General features: G+C 45.9%; 1 protein-coding gene across 5 annotated transcripts in view; it reads right to left on the minus strand.

Moving 5' to 3' along the window:
* daam1b (dishevelled associated activator of morphogenesis 1b) overlaps positions 1 to 20,003 on the minus strand; it is a 38,587-nt gene extending 18,584 nt beyond the window's left edge. For 2 of the 5 annotated variants that reach the window (XM_076167988.1, XM_076167984.1), the window contains exon 1: positions 19,871 to 20,003. The gene's annotated coding sequence lies outside the window, so the exon portion shown is untranslated. Of the gene's footprint in view, positions 1 to 6,616; positions 7,021 to 17,770; positions 17,996 to 19,870 lie in introns of those variants that run through there. The other 3 variants (XM_076167985.1, XM_076167987.1, XM_076167986.1) reach the window with 3 other exon arrangements.
* Between the last annotated feature and the right edge of the window lie 3,168 nt (positions 20,004 to 23,171).

A 23,171-nucleotide genomic window follows, 5' to 3' on the forward strand; every position in this document is an offset into this window, starting at 1 on the left:
CTGAACGTACACACTGAACGCACACACTGAACGTTACAGTTTAAAAATCAGACCTGCTGTATGTTGATACTGGACAGTTATCGATCAAGTTGCAATGGACACTTAATTAAGAGGAGCAGGAGACTATGAGGCCACCGGCAGTGAATTCATACAATTACTAGGATGATAAATGTATTCTTAATAAACCTAGAAGCTTATAGTGGAGGATGTATGCAGTGTGCTTGAGGCGCAACGGCCACATGTGGGCTGAAGCACACAGCAGCTCGCTCTTACTAACACCGTGAAAAAGTGTATTTATTTTGACACATCCTTGACTTTCCCAAACAGACTACCAAAGACCTCGGCAGCAGCTGTCTGGCTTCACGCTCTCCGTCTATTCTAACATGAAGGGACGAAGCCTTTCAAGAGCCTCCCTGACCATATTAGTCCAGAAACCTGCCCCCATCTTTTTCCATTAGCTAAAGCGAGCTGTAAACTTTGTGTAAACGTTTCGGGCCAGAGCAGGGGGGAGCGCTGGTCCCCGTCCAAACGCTGAAAAGTGTGCGCGGGCTGTCGGCTGGGAGGGAGGGTGTGGGTACGAGACCAACCGAGAGAAAGCGAGGGGGACTGTTAATGTCTGAACATGCAGACTTTGTCATGTAATGGAGGTACCTTTGTCTTTGGAGTTTGACAAAGTATTAACCTCTGGTGGCTCCCGCTGCAGCCCTGGAGGTTGTCTGTCAGACGGTCAAGGTTTCCCGGCGTATCGGAGGGCCTGTCGGAACAGGCGAACATTCCAGTCATAGCCAGGTGAGCCTCGTGACCTCAAACAACTCCCGCACAACAACACCTTCCACCTCAATCACTCCAACAGACACTATAATGATTTAGAGGCAACCATTCCCACTGAGTTACAGGATTGTATAATCAAATTTCAAATTTCCAGCTGTCTCCCTTATAGTCGGAGTAACGTAGTAATGTCACAAAACAGCTGCGCGCCAACAGAAGAGAGAGAAAGCTGTTTATACCAACGGTCAAGATAATCCGTGTCCGTCTCTTGGCCTGTGCTGGAAAAACGTCGAGCTCCTAACAAACTGCTGCTTACAGTACGAGGCAGATTCCTTTATACTCCTTCATTCATACGCATCCAATGTGGAAATCCGCCCACCCGTGTTCAAACAAACACTTCCCTCTTTGTCGGAGACTTCTATCCTTGGATAGCCTCCTTGTTTTCTTGACCATGTGGTTTGGCTGGTGACCTGGCGCCGGTCCAAAGTGTAAAAAGAACCCCAGTGTTTGTAAAGTGTGCGTGTAAGCCTGTGCGTGGTGCCTGCTGCGAGGCTCCCCCAGTCCAAACCTGCCGGCCTGTCAGGTCCGTGGGACAAAAAGCAGAAGCGGGGAGGAGAGGAGCATCTCCACGCTCACGTTCCTGAACATGTGCGGGGGGTAACGAGGAACAGACAGCAAGGATCCAAAGACGACCCGACACTTCTCATCCAGCTGTCTCCTGGCGGTTGGGGCCAAGGCCTTTTTCCTTCATGTTGTTCTGTCCATTTCACTCAAACCTCATCCTCTGCTCTCTGGTACTTCAAGATCTGATGGACACTGTGTACTGGAAATAACGCGGGCTAGATCTCTCGGAGGAGATTGCGGGTACAAATGTACACCCAAACCATGCCGCCAAACCATGCCACGTAATGTGACTGCGGCTTTAATGACTGATTTCCATCTTCAGAGTGGAATGTGGGTCTGTTGGCATTCAAAGATTTTAGGAACAGCTGATAAGAAGCAAATCAAGAAGAATCATCTACGGTATGAGGAAGGAGATGCACAGAACTGTGCGCTCAAAAGAGTCTTTCAAAACAAAACGACACTCAAATCTAAACCACACAAACACACATACACACACCAAAAACTAAACTGCATAACAGTCAAGTTGTAATTACCTAATAGTCTGTCGTAAAATATGTTTGTGAATGGTTAGCGTCCCTAGAAAGCAGCTGTGTGAGTGATTTGTAAATGCGAACAGGTCAACTTGAAGCCCATGTCGACAGCCCGGCTCATGCTCGTCTTGTAGCAGGAATTCAGCCTTGGACAGGGTTCACCGTGGACAGTAGTGGATTAAAAACAGATGTGTGAAATACCTTCTTCTGCACCAGCTGGCACCTCTCAGTAGCTTCTGGCAACTGAGACAGAGTTGCCGCGTCTAATCTGAGATATCTATGCCGAGTAGAGATCCGACGGCTAAAGCGCTCGCCCGCATTTCTCTAATTGAGCGAAGTGGTGCGGCCGCCAAACACAACAGTGGCCTGAGAGTGTGAGATGAAGGAAGCAGCTTGTTAGGCAGCTGGTGACCCGGTGCCTTGTCTGTCCTTTGTGTGTAATTGCGTTGAAAAGTGCTCCATAAATTAAAGCTCGCTTGCTCTTTGTCAGCAGTTCAGTTACCTGCCCTATTGAAACGTCCTTGAGCAAGACACCAAGTCCATAACATTTCTAACTGACCCTGAGCTTTGACCTCTGCCCTCTGTTATGGGAAGGGGGTTGACTGAGAGTAAAAACTGAGAAAATGGTGCGTCACTCGCCCCCAAATATGAGAGGACTAGACTGGACTTTGGTCATTTATTTTGGCTCAGGAGTCCCACAGTCGCCTGTTCATTGGAATACCAAGTGAGCCAAGTGAAAGTCAATCACCTGACGAGTGAAATTCAACACCGTCTACCTTGATAGCAACAACACTTCTTCTACATTCCACGAAATGTTCAATAATTTAGAGATTGCCACCTCATCTGCGTCATTGTCGCTAAGAACTTTGTCAGGAACAAAAACAAACCAAGCGGTCACGTCTTTGAGTCCGATGGAACAACAGCAAATTCAACACTCAATAAGTAAACACTGACTATGACAGTGACGCTAGTGATGGGAATTCCGGCTCTTTGACAGAACACCATTTTATAACTTTGTAACAGACAGGAAGTGGTGGTTTTTGATGTCCGTCAATCATTTGTCAGGGAAACTGCAGTAGCTTCTTCATCTCTTTCTTGTAGTGAAGCACTTTCTCTGTAAGTCAGTTTTGGAATGTTTTTTTCAGAGAGTGTTTTCCTGCTTGGAAGAACGCACACTGGATTGAGAGCCTGGGTGGAGCTTCTAAATCCCTTGTCCTCCACAACTGAAGAGCCAGAAGACCATCCTATTATTCTGTCTTGTATTAAGTTGCAGAAAAAAGAAAAACGGCTCTTGGACGGGAGCTGGCTCCCATCGTTCACCTCAAAGTGCTGGCTCTTTGAGCCGGTTCTTTCACGAACGACACATCACTAATATGACACAATTCATGGCATAACTAGGCCATGATAGAAATGCTGACTGTTGGGTTAAAAGGAGATTAAAGCCGTTCAGATCCCTGTTCATCAGCCGTGTCCATAGAGTGGAAGCGGGAGTCTACAGTAGCTACACTCGGATACATTTGCGCTGGTGTGCATTTAGGTAACAGGCCCGGCCCGGCCAGATATGACAAAGGCATCGCCCACGGAGCATTAATGTCATATGGCTGAGAGCTGTGGGAGTCGTGCTGCAGATCCCTCTCAGATTACAGGATTAACGGACAGAGACGCGGCGGGCAGAGGGGACGAGACAACAGCACAGAGACAAAGGAAGGAAGCAAGGAGTTCTTCCACCAGCTAATGAAACCTAATGGCACAAAAGCTAAATATTAAGCTGTAATTTAATGAAATGTACATATTAAATTGAAACAACTAGAGCAGTGAATCCTAGGAGGCGGAGCTGCAGTAAACCTGTCTAATGCAGCTGAATTATATCATGCCGGTGTATTTTAGGATCTACATATTTTACTTTCTTTATATTTTGACAGGATAAATGAATATTCCGTCAGAGCAATAATAAGAAAAGAGATAGGACCCAGAGTTGCTGGCACCGTTTATCACCACAGTGCTGACAAACACGTTGGCTTGTAACGTTGATTTAGAAAGATTCAATCAGTGCTCAATCCCATTTGTGACGTCGCCTTTTTCCTCTTCATTTCCCAAGTCAAAGCCTTAAAAGCTGCGGGTGCTTCTTTAAATAGCCGACTAAGCTTAGAAAAGTGCCAGGACTGTTTTAATGTGTCCACCTGGATGTCGTTCTGTGGATTCCCAAATGATTTGGGGGAGAAAATTCAGACCCCATCAAAGACGCGACAGCAGAGTAACTCATAGTCTGTATGATGTATGAACGGCTGAATGTTATATCAACGGTATTCCCCTTTAATTCCAACATGAATGATTAATGGGGCCAGACCACAAAATATAAATTTCAGATATGGGAGTGTCAGGCTGAAATGTAGGGAGGACAGAGATTAAAGTGCAGGTTAAAAGGCTGCAGCTCTTTCCACAGGCCAGGTTGTCAAACTTGTTCTCCAACCCCCCCACACTTCACATGTTAGCATTCTTCCTCAGGTCAAACCTTCAAGTGGAGGTTACGCTCAGGGCAAAGGAGAAGAAGAAGTAGAAGAAGAAAGCCGGCGCACATGTGACAGGAGGCTGGCCGAGGTTTCCCCCAAAAAAACAACAACTTCAGGATTAGACCTCATCGTGACTGTATAACTTAGGCGTGTAACAAAGATGCTGAGCTTTCACTTTGTGCACTGCCAAGTTGTCAATTTGCAATTCTGATTTGAAACCACCATGTTTGTATACTCTGCGTGAACATGTTCCCTTGCTGCATTGACTCGCATCTGATCAGACAAAGCATCTCAGTGTGCAGGTGCTGGGAAAAGAGCATTTATTAATTTAACTCGCTACTATCTGAAATGGATTGCATTTCATAATCAGGTCAAACAATTTTCACGTTCGCACCATCATTTGTTAAGTGCTGTGGAGAGTCAGCGTCAGTGTTTATGGACATGTGGCCAATAGTGACTCTACTAATGGATCGACAAGCCCTTAGGTCATGACTGTGCAACCAGTCAGGGTTTCGTTAGTGAAGGGGAGTGATGAGCTGCTGAACACAAAAAGGGTCAACTTGATCTGGATGATAAATTACAGCCTGTAAGGATTTTATGGCATAAAAATGTAATATAAAATCAGTTTTACCCTCTTAAATGTGAGTATAGGTGCTTTTCTCTGTTTGATAGAGTTGTAAGATGAATACAGTTAGATTTACTACATTTATACCTTGGTAATTTAGAGCAATTACACAATACAAATATTAGTATCGGTGTAAATCAACACTGAAAATATACAAAAGAAAGAGCTGCGGAAAAGTCCTATGGCTCTTTAAATAAACATCATGAATCACTGCTAGTCATCCTCTTATCTGGCTGTGTGGCACAGAGAACATGGAACAAGGTTGTGTGTGAGCCACAGCCGGGCACAGGTCCATATCACTGCCCGGCGTGTGTTTACGTCCGGGTAATGAAGCAGGCCATCGTATAGAATGTCAATAATGGGCGTGGCGAGCGATGTAATCTCATCCAGGATACCCCGAGCCGCAGCCAGACCTTCAAAAATCCCTGCCTTCTCCTCAGTTGCTATGGCAACCGGAGCGGTGGGTGACCGGCGCGAGCTGGGTGGGTGATTTAATGTAAACCACCCCCTCCGCCGCACATTAACCCTCCTTTCTAATCTGCCCTGGATGTTTAGAGGGGAGAAAATAGGCTTGTCCCTCTAATTCTGTGGACGAAAACAAATACAACAAACAGCCATTAAGGATTAGAGGGGGACAATCTGTTTGGGCATCAACGCAGCCGCACACCGACATCCTGCTGAAAGGACACACGCCAGCTCACTTGTTGTCCATCCGGAGTATACGCTTGAATAAGGTGTGAAGCACGTGGCAGAGGGCAACCAGGAACCTGAGAAGGACGGGTGGCAGCAGGCAGGAAATGAGCGAGACAGAGCGGAGCAAAGACAGAGCAGACCCCCGTCTCCCCTCAAGGTGACTTTCCTTTTCATTGACCCCATTATCTGCACTCCGCCCCTTCATGGAAAAAAGTATGCCATCCTCTCTCTCTCTCTCTCTCTCTCTCTCCCCCCCTCTCTCCCCCCCTCTCTCCCCCCCTGTCTCTCTCACACACACACACACAGTGATATTGGTCCACGTACGCCAGCCCACAGAGAGGGAAGGTGGTGGGTGGCAGCAGCCTCTGAGTGTGTGAACGCATATTTCTAGCACCACCTCACCCTATTCTCCTCGGCAGCCTTGTCATTATTGGGCATTCCCCACATACAGAGGACAACTCTCTCACCAGGAAATCAGCCCCCGGGCTTGGTGGGAGCAGACTCCCATCCCGTCCAATCCCATCCCCCCCACCCCCCGCGCTGACAGTTTCTACGGCAACATCGTTTTCCACACCAGCACCTCCTAATTAGATAGACATGACACGATCACCTACGTCTTGTTGACTTGGAATCCAGTCTGTATCAGGGGGAGAGATAGCAGCCCAACTCCCCTCTCTCTCTGTCTCTCATAAACACACACACACATCACACACACATACATAGATACATACACAGAGATAGCGTCAGCCTATCTACCGGTCACATGCATGTCCTCACATACATTCCAATCAGAAGATAGCCGGCTTTGGCTCTTGCTCTGATGAACTGATTCTCTCTCTCTCTCTCTCTCTCTCTCTCTCTCTTACCCTGTCCGGGGGCTTCGTTTCTATCGTGAGCATTCCCTTTATATCCTCATCTCACTGCGGTAACCGGTGACGGCAAGAAACGACGCCTGTACCCGTTGGAACAGTGGAGCCTCTCCTGCCAGAGGTGTGTGTGTGTAAAATCCACACTGAGCCAAAGTCGTGCGCGTGGGGTTGGAATGACTTAACAGGCACCTTGGCCGTGCGATTCCAAAAGGTTGTCAGAAAATCTGCAGAGAGGTAAAATCCCATCAGTGGCACCGGTTAAGATGCAGGATGTTGTTCTGTGATGTCAGGGGGGGATACGTTCACCGTGCAGCCTGGACTGAGCCTGATAATAACCAGCTGGCCAGCGAGAACTTCTCCCTGGCGCGTCCACTCCCTCCCTAACCTCCGTCTCCCTCTCTCTTTCTCTGCAGAATGCCGTGTGGGGGGGCAGAAGGGGACAGGCCCAGATGTTACTGGCTCCCGGCCACGCCCCTTTTCAACGCTCGCCCTCCTAATAGGACGCAGCCGAGCGGTGGCCCCCGCCTCGCTCGCCCTCTGCCCCCTCCCCCTCCCTCTGCCTTTTGGACGGCGTGTTTAGGGTTTGTTTGGAAAAGCAGTGTTTGGAGAGCTGTGGCGGAAAGTGAGGCTGAAAGGTGCAAACGTGCGTGTGTGTTGCGAATGTGTGTGTGTGTGGGAGAGACACAGAGTGAGAAGAGAGCGAGAGACAGAGAGCTCTGTCCTCTGATGATGAGACAACTGACAAAACATCCATCAAAAAACACTCCCACATGATTCATAGAGAGGCATCAGCTAATTGTAGACTCACAAGATCGGCTCACATCACTCCACTGCGTCACAGTGACATTTCTGAACCAAACAACACAACACAACGCAGAGAAATCACAAGTTAATATGCAACATAGCGATTCTACGCAACCTAGCTTTCTGTGCAGGAGGTTTACCAAATAAGCAACTATCTTAAATCAAAAGCACACACTGTTACAGTAATTGCGAGTCAACCTGACCTCCTCACGGTATGATGTCCAACAAAAAGCTACAGGGAGCACTTATGTAACTGTGTCAGAATCGGGGCTAGTTTGGTCGATTAGGGTTTGCTTTGTTTCTTGTGCGTTTCGGTGCACATGTCGCTTTGAGTGGATAAGTGAAGTCATGTTACTTTAATGTCTGAACACAGAACCTGTTCTACTACTTCTACTTCTCCCCGTGACTCCCGACCTCAGAATTGCCCCCTTTAAATCATTTCAATAATCGGTTTTGCCCACGTGCAACATTTACAGTGTCCAGGGTCAAAACAAAGGAACCGACCTGCTGCTGTACAAACACATCAATAACTCATCTCCATGTAAATGTGAGCGCCGCTGTTAGTGAGATGATATCAGGACACTGGTGCAGCTTTAAGCAAACACAGGAGGCTGAAACAATAAAGGTAACAGCTGTACAATCAAACACGGTACAAAAGCCCTTCGGCGGGATATTAAAGGCCTGAAAATGCATCACAAAGGCTCATTTTACACTTCTTATCATCATCTCCTCATTATCTGGATGTACCGACGTCCATCCGATCATCTTGCATTATCACTTTGCAGCCACAGGAGAAGTGAGAGCAAAAAGGTGTTGGTTCAACTCCCAGACACCCCCACAACATACTTAGACTTGACACACACAACGCATCCATTACAGTGACGCTCGAAGGCTCGGCGCATTAAGACGGAGTGACACAAAAGATTACGCACAGGTAGCGAAAGTCTTTCCTCAAAAAGCTTCAGGCCCTACAGGTTTTTGAAGTACTGTAGAAGCTCTCGAGAAAAACAGTCATCTATCAGCTATTCACCTGCTGTTCCTCAAAGTTGAGCCAAGCAGGAACTACCGACGGGTGACGAGCACTCTAGCTAAGAAGTCGCCACTCTGCTGCATTAGATCTGTTTTGGCCTTTAGAGATGGGACGGCCAGTCTTGGACACTTCTCTGCTCAAGTCAAGACACTCCTAAAAAGCAAAGTCAAACTTCTTTCTGTGTGTATAAAAGTAAGAATCTTTCCGGCAGCTGCCTCTCGCTGACATTTTGTAGTCGACGTGTGAAGTTGCCCAAAGGCGTTTGCTTCTCTGGAGCCCTTCCAAAGCGACGTGTGTATAGCTAGATGCCCCGCTGAATGTCTACTCTGTATTCCCATATTTGCATAGTTGACCCAAGAACCCGTATAGTTTCACCTCTTATAAAAGTGTAGCAGATATCAGTCATGAGCCGTGAATGATAACACTGGAAGACGCCCAGTTTTGGGTAGCTGCCTCTGAAAAGAATGTCATGCAGCTGGAATAACAGACAGGTCCTGTTCCCAAAGACGGCTTCTTGTTTCTACTGAGACGGATCGTCGCTGCCAACAACAGCCTGGACTGAACTCCGGGGCGAAAGCTATGACCAGCAGAACATGTTTGGGCCTTTGAGGACGGTTTAAGGACATCCAGGTGGTCCAGGGACTGTGGCTTCTTTTCGCATTTGTATGTCTTTTTGCAGGATTTCAAGATTTAAATGAACATCAGGGATGAAAGGTTTCTCCCTTATGATGATGAGAAAGGAGGTTACAGGAATCCAGTGCTTCTTTGGACCGAGATAAAAGCGTTGAGTCCCACTTATCTCTCTGGAATTTACAATGAAGTTATGAGGTTTGAGGGCAATGTTACCATGGAACATTAACCAAACCAACTCCAAATCCTCCTGACTTCCACTCTCGGTAATAATTCAAAACGATCAACCCTGCTGATGATAAACTGCCGTCGGCAAGCGCTAAATAATTTTCTCATGGCGCTGGATAAAGCTCTGTCTTTTGATCCAAGTGCGCTTAAGGCTATTTTCAGACAACAGTACGATTACGCGTGCCAAAGCAAGAGCAATCAAGCATTGGTGACATAAAACACAGAACCCGCTTTGCTACAGCTTAAGCCCGGGGCGTGAGCATTGTAGTGAAGCGGCAGAACGCGCTTTACACTCCTGACAGAAAGATACCGGAGCCAAAACAACATGACGTTTGGGTGAAACTTTCTTTCCCGTTAATCATTACACACACAGGGGCAGCCGAAGCTCCACATTACCAAATGCTTCCCGGTCAGTCTGTAGTGAACAAGTGAAGGGATGACATCATCGTCATCTTCCTCCAGCTGGGTGGCCTGTTGCATTCAAATGTATCTAGCAAACGTGTTATCATATTACAGGCCGATCACGATACGAACAAACTGATCAAGGGATTGCAGCTTCAAGTCAACTTCCCTTTCGTAACACTTAGCAAGGACACAAACGTACCAATAAACCCATTAACAGCATCATTTCCTTCTTTGAAAAACAACGAGAATTAAGTGAAACGTGGAAGCCGCTGGGGAATGACTTTGCATGCGTGTAGAAGGTGCATCTGCTTAAGAAACCAAATCACATTGACATGGAAACAAGGAAGCGTGGAAATCTGATTGGTTGTGGACAGTAGAGGAGCACGAAACATTTAGCCGTGATTACAAGCGTGTTGGCCATGATTCTCTGATGGCTGTTTAAGAAATGAAAAGACTTAAGTCAAGCGTTAATCGCTCTGCTTCAGCCAAAGGTCACGCATCTGAGGTAGCTATGGAAACGTCCTCAGAGTACATGGGATGTGTTGCGCAATCAAAAGAAGGCCAGGCTGCCCATTGAGGTCTGTGTCTGTTACTTAGAATAAGCAAACTTCATTTTGTGCTGGTTTCAATTCGCATTAGGGCGAATACAAGACGTTTTTCGTTTGACCGTCCCGTGGTAACATGAGCTGGTAATATTTTGGGCAAGTGTCTGGTGGCTGTTAAAGTCCCAGATTCCCTCCAGGGAGTTAAAAAACACGAAAATGCAACAGCAGACGGAAACTAAAAATGGGACAGAGATGGCATCAGACATTGGTCAACCAGAAATACGATTTATAATTAGACTTCACTGGGACAAAGTTGCCGTTCTTTCACCTCGGAAACGTCCTCGCGGTCGGTTGCCTTTGGGTGCTGCTGCTTCTATCTCCGATTACAGCGAAAGGACCGGACTAAATCTAGAAAGCGTGAAAGTCTGCGAAAAAGAAAAGACGGTTTCCGAATAGTGACTGACAGGACCTGAATAGCAAAAGAGTAGAAGCTCAGAGTGCTGCAGAGGAATGTGTGAAGGGGAACATTATATTATGGCCTGTATCATGTGGTGACTGGCTGCGGGGCTACACGCTGTACACATGTTTCACTCAGGGCGAGGCTACATCTCCAAATTCCACCCGTGCTGCCCTTCCCATGTCGGAGACCCTAATGATCACAAATTAAATGCCAGGATTAAAAAGGGTCCTGCCGCTCTCTGCCCACCCTCTGGTAAAAGGCTTGTAATTACCCTCTGGAATAACAGCGTCCATCCCAGAAGGAGCGTGCGACTTTCTGCATCCCATAATCGCTCGACCGTGGAACTGAAGCAACTGGAAACATGAAAAGGAAGTTCAAGGACGGCTGCAACATTTTTCGGTTACGGACATGAAAGAGCACATTAGTTCCACAGTCTGGCTGGACTCATCAGAGAAGCTTGTTGTTCAATCGCGGATCGTCTCAGTACTTGATTAGCGTTGACAGGAATTTGTTTGCATTACAGTAAAGTATACATGGATGTAGGTCACCTTCTAAAATGGGAAAAAGCGTTTTAATTTTTTTTGTTTCACCCTTTTAAATCCCAATTACTTCACTTTGCTCTAAACCTGGAGGGCTTAATGCCACCAAAACAAACTATATCTTAACGGAAGAGGTGAAAGGCACCGCAGCAGCTGCAGTGAACGTGCTTGTAACGGATTGGCAAAATTTGAGGGTTAAAGGCTCTGGCTTAACTGGTTGATCCTCCAGATGGAAGCTTGCTTACTTCCCTAAAAAAGACAGTGGTTCGGGTTTCCGTAAGGACGGAGGAGACGCCCTGCTGATGCTTTGAGTATTACAGTGGAGCCAATGTAAACAAACAGACCAACAAGAGCAAAGTTAATCCAACATAATCCAATCAGTGTCCAGTGTGCTCTCAGGGTGAAGACAGCAAAGGCCTTCCTACCATCTAATGTCACGTGGGGACGCTCAGAGAGTTGGCTAACCATGTACAAAAAAGGTCTGGACCTCGTATTGAACCAGACTGGCTTATATCCAATCAGATGGATGACTGACGAGATATCCAAAGAGAACCCAGCCACCTTGCATGACCGGATACCCGGAGTTACAAGCTGCGTATCTCAAAGTGTATCACACTATGTGCGGGGGAAGAAAAAAGAAAAATACTTGAATGGTCCGACTGAAGAAGACGAAACTAAAGATTACAGCTGTGAAAATCGGCAGAAAAGCCAAATCTGTGGGCCTGGGCGATGTTGTGGAAAATGGAACCAAAACACAAACAGCAGAGAGGGATGTTTGGAGACGTTAACAAGGCCACCTGCTGTTTAACACCGCCGCCCTGACAGTTTTTGCCCTGTGGCGTCGCAGCCTATCAGCCAAGCAAAGCACATTTCTGAGCGAGACAGACGGCATCCGAGGTAGCAGCGGTGTGTGTCAACCTCAGACCAGAGCTACATTGTCACGTCTTAGATTACCATTAACATCGCAGTCTGATGTATGAACCTGTTGTTCTAATAAGGCAGCTATAAATCACACCGCGTTACATAAGTGCACGGGAAAGGAGGAAAGGTAGAGGACAATAGTCGTCACTAAAAGCTGTAACACAATCACGCCTGAAGAACGCTTTGCTGTTGACGCAGCTGGTTTCGTCTAACTGCGGCTGTTTTGACGGCTTCTCTGCAACTCTGGTAATGTTATCGCACAGATACGTTATACTGTGGGAAAGCGGCTCCTCGTAGCAGCGGCCTAACCCCTGCCCGAGGAAACCAGGACATCTTCTGTGGCGGCGGAGACTACCTTTTAAGATAAACCCCAGAACACGACCTACTTGTAAAGCCGATACGCCGCGAAAGGACGACAATGCAGCAGATCGTGTCTGTGTCTAGGCTGTGAATACGCTATTATAAAACCAAATTGAAGTCGGAATGCCTTTCGCAGCTGAAACAAAGAAACAGTGGTGCTTTTTAAAACAACCGCAAACTTAACAAATTCAATAAGGATGTGCATGACTGACATTATCAGCACCATTGAAGCCAACTGAGTTAACGGGAAATGACATTACTGTGACAAAACACGCCAATGTCGCAGCCTAATGCATATAAGTGTTGTTCAAGTGAGCATATCTTGTTTAAAACTGCTGCAACTGTAGAGCAAGTGTGTGTCTGTGTGGGTTACTGTTTGAGTACGTTTATCCGTTAGTTCGGAGTTCCTCCAATCGCCGCCAAACATCAGGTCAGGGGTCCAGGAAGCGTTTTTCCTGTTATTTCCATTATGATATTACATCTGACTTGCATAGAGTAGTGGGAGAGGGATGACATCATGAAAGATATCACGGGTTAATGACATCAGCATGAATAATGTCATAGTTGTTCATGACATCATTGAGACAGACACTTCTTTGAGACTCATGAACGATGTCACAGTTCAGGTCGTGTTACAGGAGACGGGGAGAAACTAAGGGGAAGCACCCAAAGGGCCCGAGGGTGCTTTTCGCTCTCGTCACCTTCATCCGTGTCCAACTTTCTTCTACCTCAGTGTTGCAGCCTATACTTTTCTCAGCTATCAAAAGGCACCAGAGTCTCATCTGAGGTAGTCGACGAATGAAAGAAACGAGCGATAAGAGAGAATAAGAATTATAGCCTCAACATATTTTTTTCCTGTCTTGGCATTTTTGGGCGCTGTGCTTGTCAGAACTTGAGGGGCTTTGTGGCGGTCGGGCGGGGGCGGGCGGGGCAGGCGGGGCGGCATGTTAGCAGCAGGATAAAGAATGCCAAGCTCTGGCACGGACGGTTGCAGAATCTGATATCTGTCTGCAAACCCAGCTGCTCCGAGGTCTGTTACACATGCCATGATCTGTGTCCGAGGAGGAAACGGCGCTACAGGACTTATTCCTCTGAAGATAGTAACAGTTCGTAAACATCAAGCAAACATCGTCACGTTCCAAATCTGAGATGTGTGAGACGAGCCTCACCACAGCCACCTTGAAATGATTCCGTACTCTTTCGAATTGGCAGGAAATAGCTTATCAGATAGATAGATGGACACTATATTTATTCTCTTGGGGACATTCAAGCATCCTGTAGCTCACAGAAGACAAAACGCTTAATAGATAATAGAAAAGAAGCATAGAAAAGAACAACACACACATTAAAACACTCACAGAGTCAACTATTGTGCAGTCTGCAAAATTGATAATATTAGACACCTTATGAGCTTTTATACTAATGATTGATGGGTTACTGGTTCTTACTGAGTACAAATAAGCTGTGAAGTCTGGGGAGGAGCAGATCAAGCCTCACTTGCAGATGTTGCATACAAATTTGCTTTAATGATTACAGTACAAGTATCAGCCTGAACTGACGAGGACAAAATGCTGGCGGGCGACCAGCTGGAATCCTTCCTGACACATAATCAAATAAAACATATCCCAAAGTCAGAGGCTTCACTGATTCATCCAAACCACAAAAATAATAACACAACATTCTAATTTCCAATGTCCCTGCTTTGGGAATTAACATTAATAATGTGACCTAGATGACAAAGGGGATAGAGGAGGCCCCGGATAGAAACATGACTCCCATTACACCACCTCACCCACCCTCACAGACCACCATCTCCTTTATGCCCCCCCCCCCCTGCACGCACACACACACACACACACACACACACACACACACACACACACACACACACACACACACACACACACACACACACACACACACACACACACACACACACACACACACACACACACACACACACACACACACACACACACACACACACACACACACACACACACACACACACACACACACACACGGCGGAACCCACATGTTCCCTTTGTTTGAACGGCTCCAGAGCTGCACTCTTTCAACATCTTGCGGCTGACGCACACAAGCGATTAATTTTGATGCCCATTGTCATGATAATCTGGGGTTCGCCTCAACTCTCAGTTCTCTAACTCTCTGCCTGGCAGGACAACAGTCACTTTGTGAATACAACAACAACAACAACAACAACAACAAAAACAACAACACGCATGGGTAGGATAAGGGAAGCAGAGCTGTAAATGATAATTTAGAACAAATCTACTTATAAAAAAGCTTACTTAAGTCCAAAACAACCTCTGCATCCCACAGGGTAACAACACTCATATGTCTGACTTCACATAACGGAATCAATCATTGATAACCACTGAACATGAAACAGTTAGACTTTGAGCAAAATTATCTTTAGTTTATAGCTGAGGTTGACCAACCAAGACTGTTCTGCCTGACATGTTACTTGCTGTCAGGGAAGCTCCAGAAATACATATTCAGTTAAGGGATGTACTGAGTTGAGTGGCAATTACTTTATAAGAAAAGGTGGCCGAACTTATTGCTCAATGTGATAGTTTGGTATTGTACACGTTTACAGCGCCGGTTCCCGCAATAGCGAAGGAGTTAAGGGGTCAAGGATGAGCAAATGCAAGTATAAAGTAGGTTCCACGCTATAGGGGCAGCAAAAACAGGTGATGTAATGATGGTTTGGGTTATTCCCTTTGATGTATGACACAAGAATATTATCTTAACCTGAAGGTCCATTGATTTCTAAAACCGGGTGCTGCCATTTGATGGATATCTTTTGATTACCTTCACCTCTTCAAAAAACCGCAACACATCTCAGCAGGTATCAGGGAGTAGCACAGCCTGTACTGTTCTCTCGAGGGTGCAACTGCAACACGTTCAGATTGGCCCAAAATATCATTTCATAGGTCACCTAGTTCCTTGTTATAGCACCGTAAGGCTGCAAATCAAGGCTTGTTTCTCTGAGGAGGCCTTCTGTGCAGAGATAGAGCCGTGCCGCACCAGTGCCGGGGCTGGATTAAGCTCGACACACCCAACGATTACACTGATTTATTGGATGTAGGGTGGAGTGCGAACGGCGGCAAACAGGTGAGGATTTGCGTTATGTAAGTGTGGCGGGTGGGTGTGAGAGGACGGGTCACTACAAGGTGCTTAGAAGTGTATTTTCAGACACCGGCTTTCATAACAGTTTTTAGGCGTCAACATCAGCTTTCATCACAAACAGACTTGGGCACCGTCAAGTGGCTGCGACACATTTTACACCGCGAATGGATCGACTTGAGAAAAGATCCATTACTCACTGGAATGACAGACCGTTGGTCCGCCTAAGACCCATTAATTAGAAACCTGCCACCGTTCAGAGGTCGGGCTGGAAATGGACTGCAGTGCCCTTTCAACTCGGAACAATCGCACAGGTCAAGAGTCAGTGAACTATGGGAGGGGACAAGAAGTGGGTAATCACTGGGTGAGTGTAATTCATCCACAAACTTCAACGTTATTAGGCAAGTCGCAAAAGTGAAAAGGCAGCAGAAGAAAAGAAAAGAACAGACCACAACTAAGATGACACTACGCATTCAAACTTCTCCGGTTTCCAATATAGAAACCGTCATGACTTTGGAATGTCTATCCACAACGATCCTTGTTTTGTTTCCTCTGGTAAATAAAGTTAATGTGCTCTGCATCAAGTTCAGGGTCAGGAGAGTCTCTGGTTTACACACTCCGCTTTTAGAGTGAAAATGAGAACAAGCTGCTGGTTCCCCGACTCAAAGGCGAAGGCAACAATCTTCAAAGTATGAGGTTGGGTCTTGGGCGTGTCCAACAATGGCCGGCTCACCCCAGCTGTCCCTGCAGCCGCGAGCGAGGACAAGTGCAAAGCCCAGGCCAGACTTGGGGGCAGGGTGTGGCACGGCAGGGGTACCATGGTGATGGAGCAGGCTCGGCAGGGAAGGGATGCTAAATGAAGCCATTGTCTGGCCCAAGTGAAGCACACCGCACGAAGAATGGCACATTCAAACAGTCACACAGGCCTATTGTTGTGGCCGGCCAACAGAGTGGCGCAGATCTGCAGTTTATCCCACAGGATCTACTACACATCATCACAGAGAGCTGGCCATGAGAACATTAACCTCCACTTTGACACTCAGTATGTTTACACTTGCACTTTACGGCTACGATTACGCGGCATTTAAAAGCAATAAATCCGCCTTTTCAAACAACGTGTACACACCCGAATTCGTCAGTGATCAAAGTGTGTTTACCCTCGGTAGCAAACCTTGATTATGCAATAGAAAGTCGACTTATTCAGGTATGCAAACCTCTTCATCAGAATTTTTTCCTCAATGGGCAGACTCGCCTCACACTGCTATGATGGACCGCCTCGTGTATACTCAGAGGGCGGCGGACTCCTATTGATTCATTGCAGATATGTAACACTTCACAGTAAAGACCAATACAGTATTGAGTACGAGCAAACGTACGGACTGTTAGGATTAGTACTTCATCGTTCAAAGTTAACACACGCGTCAGACTAGTTCGGATAGTAGCTGCGAGGACCGACATCCGCTTGGAATTCAATCCGAAAGAAAAGATACACGCCTCATTTGACTAACAATAACTCAACCCGCAGTGTAAACAGATCGCTCTCTCCTCTCGCCTCATCGTCTGGATTGGAGGCGGCGCCGTCGACAAAGAGAGGAAATCAAGACACGACACATGGCGGCGCGAGTCAATATTTCAACCCACTCCAGGAGATTCCCTGCCTGCCACGAGGCCCCCGTGCAATCAACCCTCCTCCGCCATCTGTGCCACACTCCAATTACATCAACTAAATGCTCAAGCAAAGTAATTACAGACATTAACGTCCTTATAACAGGAAGTGTTCTGTAATGCCACCATCTAGTGTAATTTGTATAATTTGGATTATTAACGCAATCTATACCCCCCTAATAGAACCCAGGATACTAAGAGAAGGACTTAACTAACACTTAAGGACGGTCCAGTCCAATTCTTCTCACAGTAAAAACAGTCATCATGGGGCCACAGTTCAACACCTGCCACTATACATTAGAGCCAACACAACATCTAGACACCACGCTGACATATGGTGGTCTCGGGGCCTCAGCTGTGTTTGAGCTACGCCTAAATGACGTCCAGCACATTGAAAAAGTAATTATGCTTTACCTCCCCTGTTGTCAGCGCTGTGGTTTACCCTTTTCACAATGCCGTCCTTAATGTCGGCCGACCATGGAGGGTGGTCTCGCCCCCCTGCAGCACTGCCAGTCTTGTGAAATACGACCCCTGAGCTCATTAGTCTGGTTGCCCGAGAGAGCAGAGGTGGTTTGTGTTTATTAGACACAAAGAGGCAAGAAGAGGAGACGGCACAATGTGTGAGCGCCGTTTGTGGACCTGTCAAAATGGACCGGAAATAAACACATTAAGGGTTTTCATTATTCGCCAGGGACGATTGTAAGTCTATTTGTGCTTCGATTGACGAGTTGTCGTGCTGTGGTGATTTTAATTTGACAGATTTTGTTGCCGGGACAAGAGACAAACAGAGACAAACAGCGCGTGATAACAGTTGCTTTAAAGAGGAGCTGATAAGCAAGAGCTAATATTAGAATTGTTATTGTTGTACCTGCCCCTTCTCAATCATACACCATTGATAAGGTGTTGTGTACATTTTGTGTGCCATGCTTGTGTTGACCATATGATAGGAACCTCAGCCCTAGCAACCATGTAAACATCAGTTCTCACCGTTGTGCTGGTCAGAGCATTAGCAGGATGCTTCCTGATACACGGACAGAAAGCACTGCCAGACTTGGATGTAATAGTTTTAATGGACTCTATAAACCACCAGTACAGACCGGATGCACACATACATAGTTCAAGAGTTAGTTAGTGCCGAAATGTTGCTCTAAGTGCTAAAATACAGTATAATGCGTTCAGCCACGTCCTCTCATCTGCCTGAAGAGAAAGCCATGGCTGCAAAAGGAGAGAGGTCACCTGAGAGTAACATCACCCGACATAAAAATGCCTTAAAGCGCAAAATACCAAGAGCAATTACCTGCAATGTGCACCTATTCACACAGACAAGACAACGTAACTCAAACACCGGGGCTCAACAAATCTCACCGCCAGCAGCCAACTTCCTGTCTCATCAGAGTGAGAGGCTGTGGACAGAATAACACCCCGGTGCGCCATGTAAGGCTTCTGCCGCGTTTACAGTGAAAACATGTCAGTGGATCTCAGCCCTCTCTCGCAAAGGCCGCAGCCCCACTACAAGCACACGCATGCCCGCAATGATTTAGAGCATTTTAATTCTCGGGAATGCGAGACTTTTCTGATAAGCCTCTAACTGGGTAGAGAGCTACACTAGGGTGATTATACTGTGTGCTGGGCCTGTGGTGGGTGCTGACTTGGCCTGTGACTTCACGCCTTTCAGGAATGAGTCACGTCTATTTCTCAAGAGAGCGTTATAGGTGAATAACACAACCGCAGGTGGAGTGTTACAGTCTAGACCTCTGAAAGAAAACACAGACGCCACTGGCGTTCAATTTTGGGTCAATACAGGGTGTCAATTATGAACCCAGGTGGATATGGCAATGATACAAACACAACTCTGGTTTTGTCCAAATGTAAACATATTGTCACAGCAGAAACACATTAAGTGTCCAGTATTCACACAGTTGTGGTCACAGGGGCCTATGGAGGTTGGGTTACACACTTATGGATCACACAACGTAACATTAATGGACAGCGAGGCTTTGTTCTCTGTCACACACGCCAACAATCACTCATGACCCGCATCAACCGGGCTACTTCCACATTCTACAGGGTTTAATATCAATAACTTCCGTCCATGAAACTACCATGAAACTAACTTCAACAGTACATGTGTATGTGTGTGTGTCGATGCTGTTACTCATTAACACACATGAGCTCGCCGGGGATTCTCGGGGCGGACAGGTCAGCTCCCCGCACAGAATTGGCAAAAAAAACAACAACATTTTTCAAAACAAGATGCAAATGTCACCGGGTTGCTGTCACGTCGGCCCGTGTATGTATCTAGCTTCTCTTCCCCCGCCGACGAAGCTACGAGAAAGCTCCGGGAGCTCGCGGCGTACGGTAGACCGAGCACGGCTAAGCTAGGACGGCTTTGTATCGACTCGCCACACCGGCACGGAGGTCAACGCCGACGCCACACCGCAACCAAACGGCCCGGTGAAAACACACGGTTGCTGTTCCGACACACACACACCTTCGGCTTGGTTCGGTTCTTACCTCGTTGTGTAGCGCATTTCTCTCGTTAAAGGTGTCCACAACTTCATCAGGTACGGAGAAAAGTAAAGCAATAAGAAACCGAGTCCAGACAGCAGCGGATGATTCAACCGACTGGTTGGTCCGGGCTGCTTGTGACGTCACCATTTGGTTACCTACGTTTAACCGCTAATACGCATGCGCAAAACTGCTAATCCATTTTTATGGATAATCTATCCATCCAACATCCGTCCACCCATTTTAAATCGTCTGCTGTGTAGTATTATGTTGTGTATTTGAATTCATGTTATGCTATTTATGACGTGGCGGCGGTATTTTTTAAATATATAGTATTTTTTTCCAACATTGTTGAAAATGTGTCACCAACATTGCGACCAAGAACAGAACAGAAAGCTAAACCTAAAGTGCTCATGACAGCAAGAAATAACAAATGCTGAAAAGGTGCTTCAGGTCTTTCCACCTAATGCTGGAGTAAATGAGAACCAAATGTCTGTGGTAATACAACGTGATATACTGGCATTTTTCAAAAGCGAAGATACTTAGCCAACATCTTTTCCCTCAGAACATCAATAAAAATATCACTGAGCTTTCGTCTGTTCAGTTTGTTACCAGAAGAGTGCAGAGCTCCTCAATGTCCCATAGCAAATCTCCTTTTCTACAGATGTCTCATGAATGTATTTTCTATGTAGAATCCTCTTTGTGTTTCCTACCAAAGAACATCATCATCATCATCAATGTTTCCCACTGGGCCTGAGTTCGGCCTTGAAGCACGTCTATTCAGGGAAACGTTGTTGGAGCAGATGAGTAAATTCTGTCCTGTTCATCATCATCTTTCTAGCCTGTTGGCGATCGACGCCCAAGAGGTCCTTGAGTTTCGTCCATGTCCTAGTTATCGTTCTCTTGTCAAAGCTCTTGTCTGCTTTTGCATTGCATCATTTTCCAAGCGGCATACATGGCCCATGTGCTTTCAACATTGAACGTGGCAGAAAGTCTCGAATGGAGTGAGAGCTTGTAATTTCCCGCAGTCGCTCATTATGTATTTTGAAAGACCAGTTGATCTGTCCTTGGGTTGCTGGGTCTATACCCTTCTTGCGCTGCCTACGAGATGAAGCATTCTTTCTAGCGTATCCTCCTGCCACCATCTTCCTTAAGAATCCATTCCAGACACTTTCAGTCTTTTGGAGATCTGAAGTCAACAAATCACAGGCTTGAATTCCATACAGCAAACGAGACCTGACGCATAATGTGAGGATTTCGATTTCACCCTGGCCGATCATGCGGGTTTCTTGCATACAGCAGATGTCATGCTGTAGTGCTTTGGCGTGAAGCACACACTCTAACTTGCTCTCGCACTTTGTCGTTCTTACATTTACTGTGCCAATACGAATATGGTGGTAATTCATGGGCTCAACTTTGTGTTGCCTACTCTTCATAGCTACGAGCAGACAGGAGCAAAACTATATAAACATCTACAAAAAGTTAGGAAATTTGTGTTTGGCAGATTATTTCTCTGTTGTAACAATGCTTCTTGGCAATACATTTTATACCGTTGAAAAGCCTGTTTAGTTCCCTTTTAAATGGTTCCCCATTTGTAAGGAACATGCATTTGTGGGATGGGCAGCACAGCTGAGTATGTGGGTTGCGCTCATGAAAAATTTGCCAAATCTTCTCTGCCAATGCCAAACAGCTTATTCTGCTGTTGCTATTGACTGTTGTTTGGTGTTGTTTGGTGGATTAGATGATTGAAGTCTATCAGTAACAAGGACAAAACAAGACATATTGGCAATTTTACAATTTATTCATTCACCACCAACCTTAAAACCCAAACCCATGAACCTTACCTGGCATCCAACTGGTCCCTCTGAGAGCCTGGATAGAGGAAGGGTGGGTCACAGTTCTGTGGGTCTTAAAACCTTCTAAACCTTAAAACCTTTTAAACCTTTAAAACCTTTTAAACCTTCTTAACCTTCTAAACATTAAAACCTTTTAAACCTTTAAAACCTTTTAAACCTTAAAACTTTAAAACCCTTTAAACCACCAACCTCCTAAACCTTAAAAACACCAACCTTTTAATACCAAGACAAGACTGGTGACCAGCATGAGGAGGAGGTGCTAGGCTGTTTGTGGCTGTGTATGGTTCTTCCACATGCTACTGAGACTCCTGACCGTTGTGAATGTAAATTCACCGTAAATGAATAAATTGTGAAATTGCCAATATGTCTTGTTTCTTCCTTGTTACTGATAGACTTCATTCATCCAATCCACCAAACAAGAGTCAATAGGAAAAGCAGAATGAGCTGTTTGGCATTGGCAGAGAAGATTTGGCAAATTTTTCATGAGCACAACCCACATACTCAGCTGTGCTACTCATCGCACAAATGCATGTTCCTTACAAATGGGGAACCATATAAAAGGGAACTAAACAGGCTTTCCAACGGTATAAAATGTATTGCCAAGAAGCATTGTTACAACACAGAAATAATCTACCAAACACAAATTTCCGAACTTTTTGTTCAATGTTTATATGACCCAAACAGGTCGCACACAGAAGCAATGATGTAATAATACACGATTATCACATAACGAGTCTCAGAATTTATCTGCCTTTGACAAAGTTCCCCCCAAACCCAGAGTGAAAGAGAACAGAGAACTTTATTGTGACTGAAAACTGATCTGCATACACTTTTGCTTAAGAACCATTCAAACAACCTGCACAGGCAGAACATGCTCACCACATGTGCATTTATCACTGCCTGGTGTTCACCCTGTTCAGTTTATTGACTAAAGATGACTCCTCTCACACACACACATTATTATAAATGCCCAAATTGTTCCTCTGAAGCATGTTTATGGTTTATGCTGCCACCTAGTGGTAGTATCTCAATACATTCCCTGACTTTGGCAATGACCACTAAGTGCTCATTGCCCATAATGGCCGGTGTGTGTCTGAGTGTGTCCCATTATCTCCTCCGCATAATGTGTCAAGAGAGCCCTTGCACCAACCCTACAAAATATGCACACTTATTGCACAATTACAGTTTGGGAATGGCAATCAGTGACATGGTTTATGAATGATGAACAAGGTGATTATTTACTTCCTTGGAGGTAAACATGGCAGCTCAAAGGATGATTCATTTTGCTGATACGACATACTGACACAGGACATAGGACATTTCTTGTCATGCCAGAGCTTCTGTTTTTATTGTTCACATTTACAGAATCGAATGTTGTGAATACAGTGTTTCTACAGAAAGCTTCACTTGTCCATACAGCAAACAGACATAATACATCTCCTCACACTATG

The sequence above is a fragment of the Genypterus blacodes genome, unplaced genomic scaffold, assembly GCF_046128005.1.
Source record: "Genypterus blacodes isolate CSIRO-AG114 ecotype Tasmania unplaced genomic scaffold, CSIRO-AGI_Gbla_v1 ptg000185l_1, whole genome shotgun sequence".
NCBI lineage: Eukaryota > Metazoa > Chordata > Actinopteri > Ophidiiformes > Ophidiidae > Genypterus > Genypterus blacodes.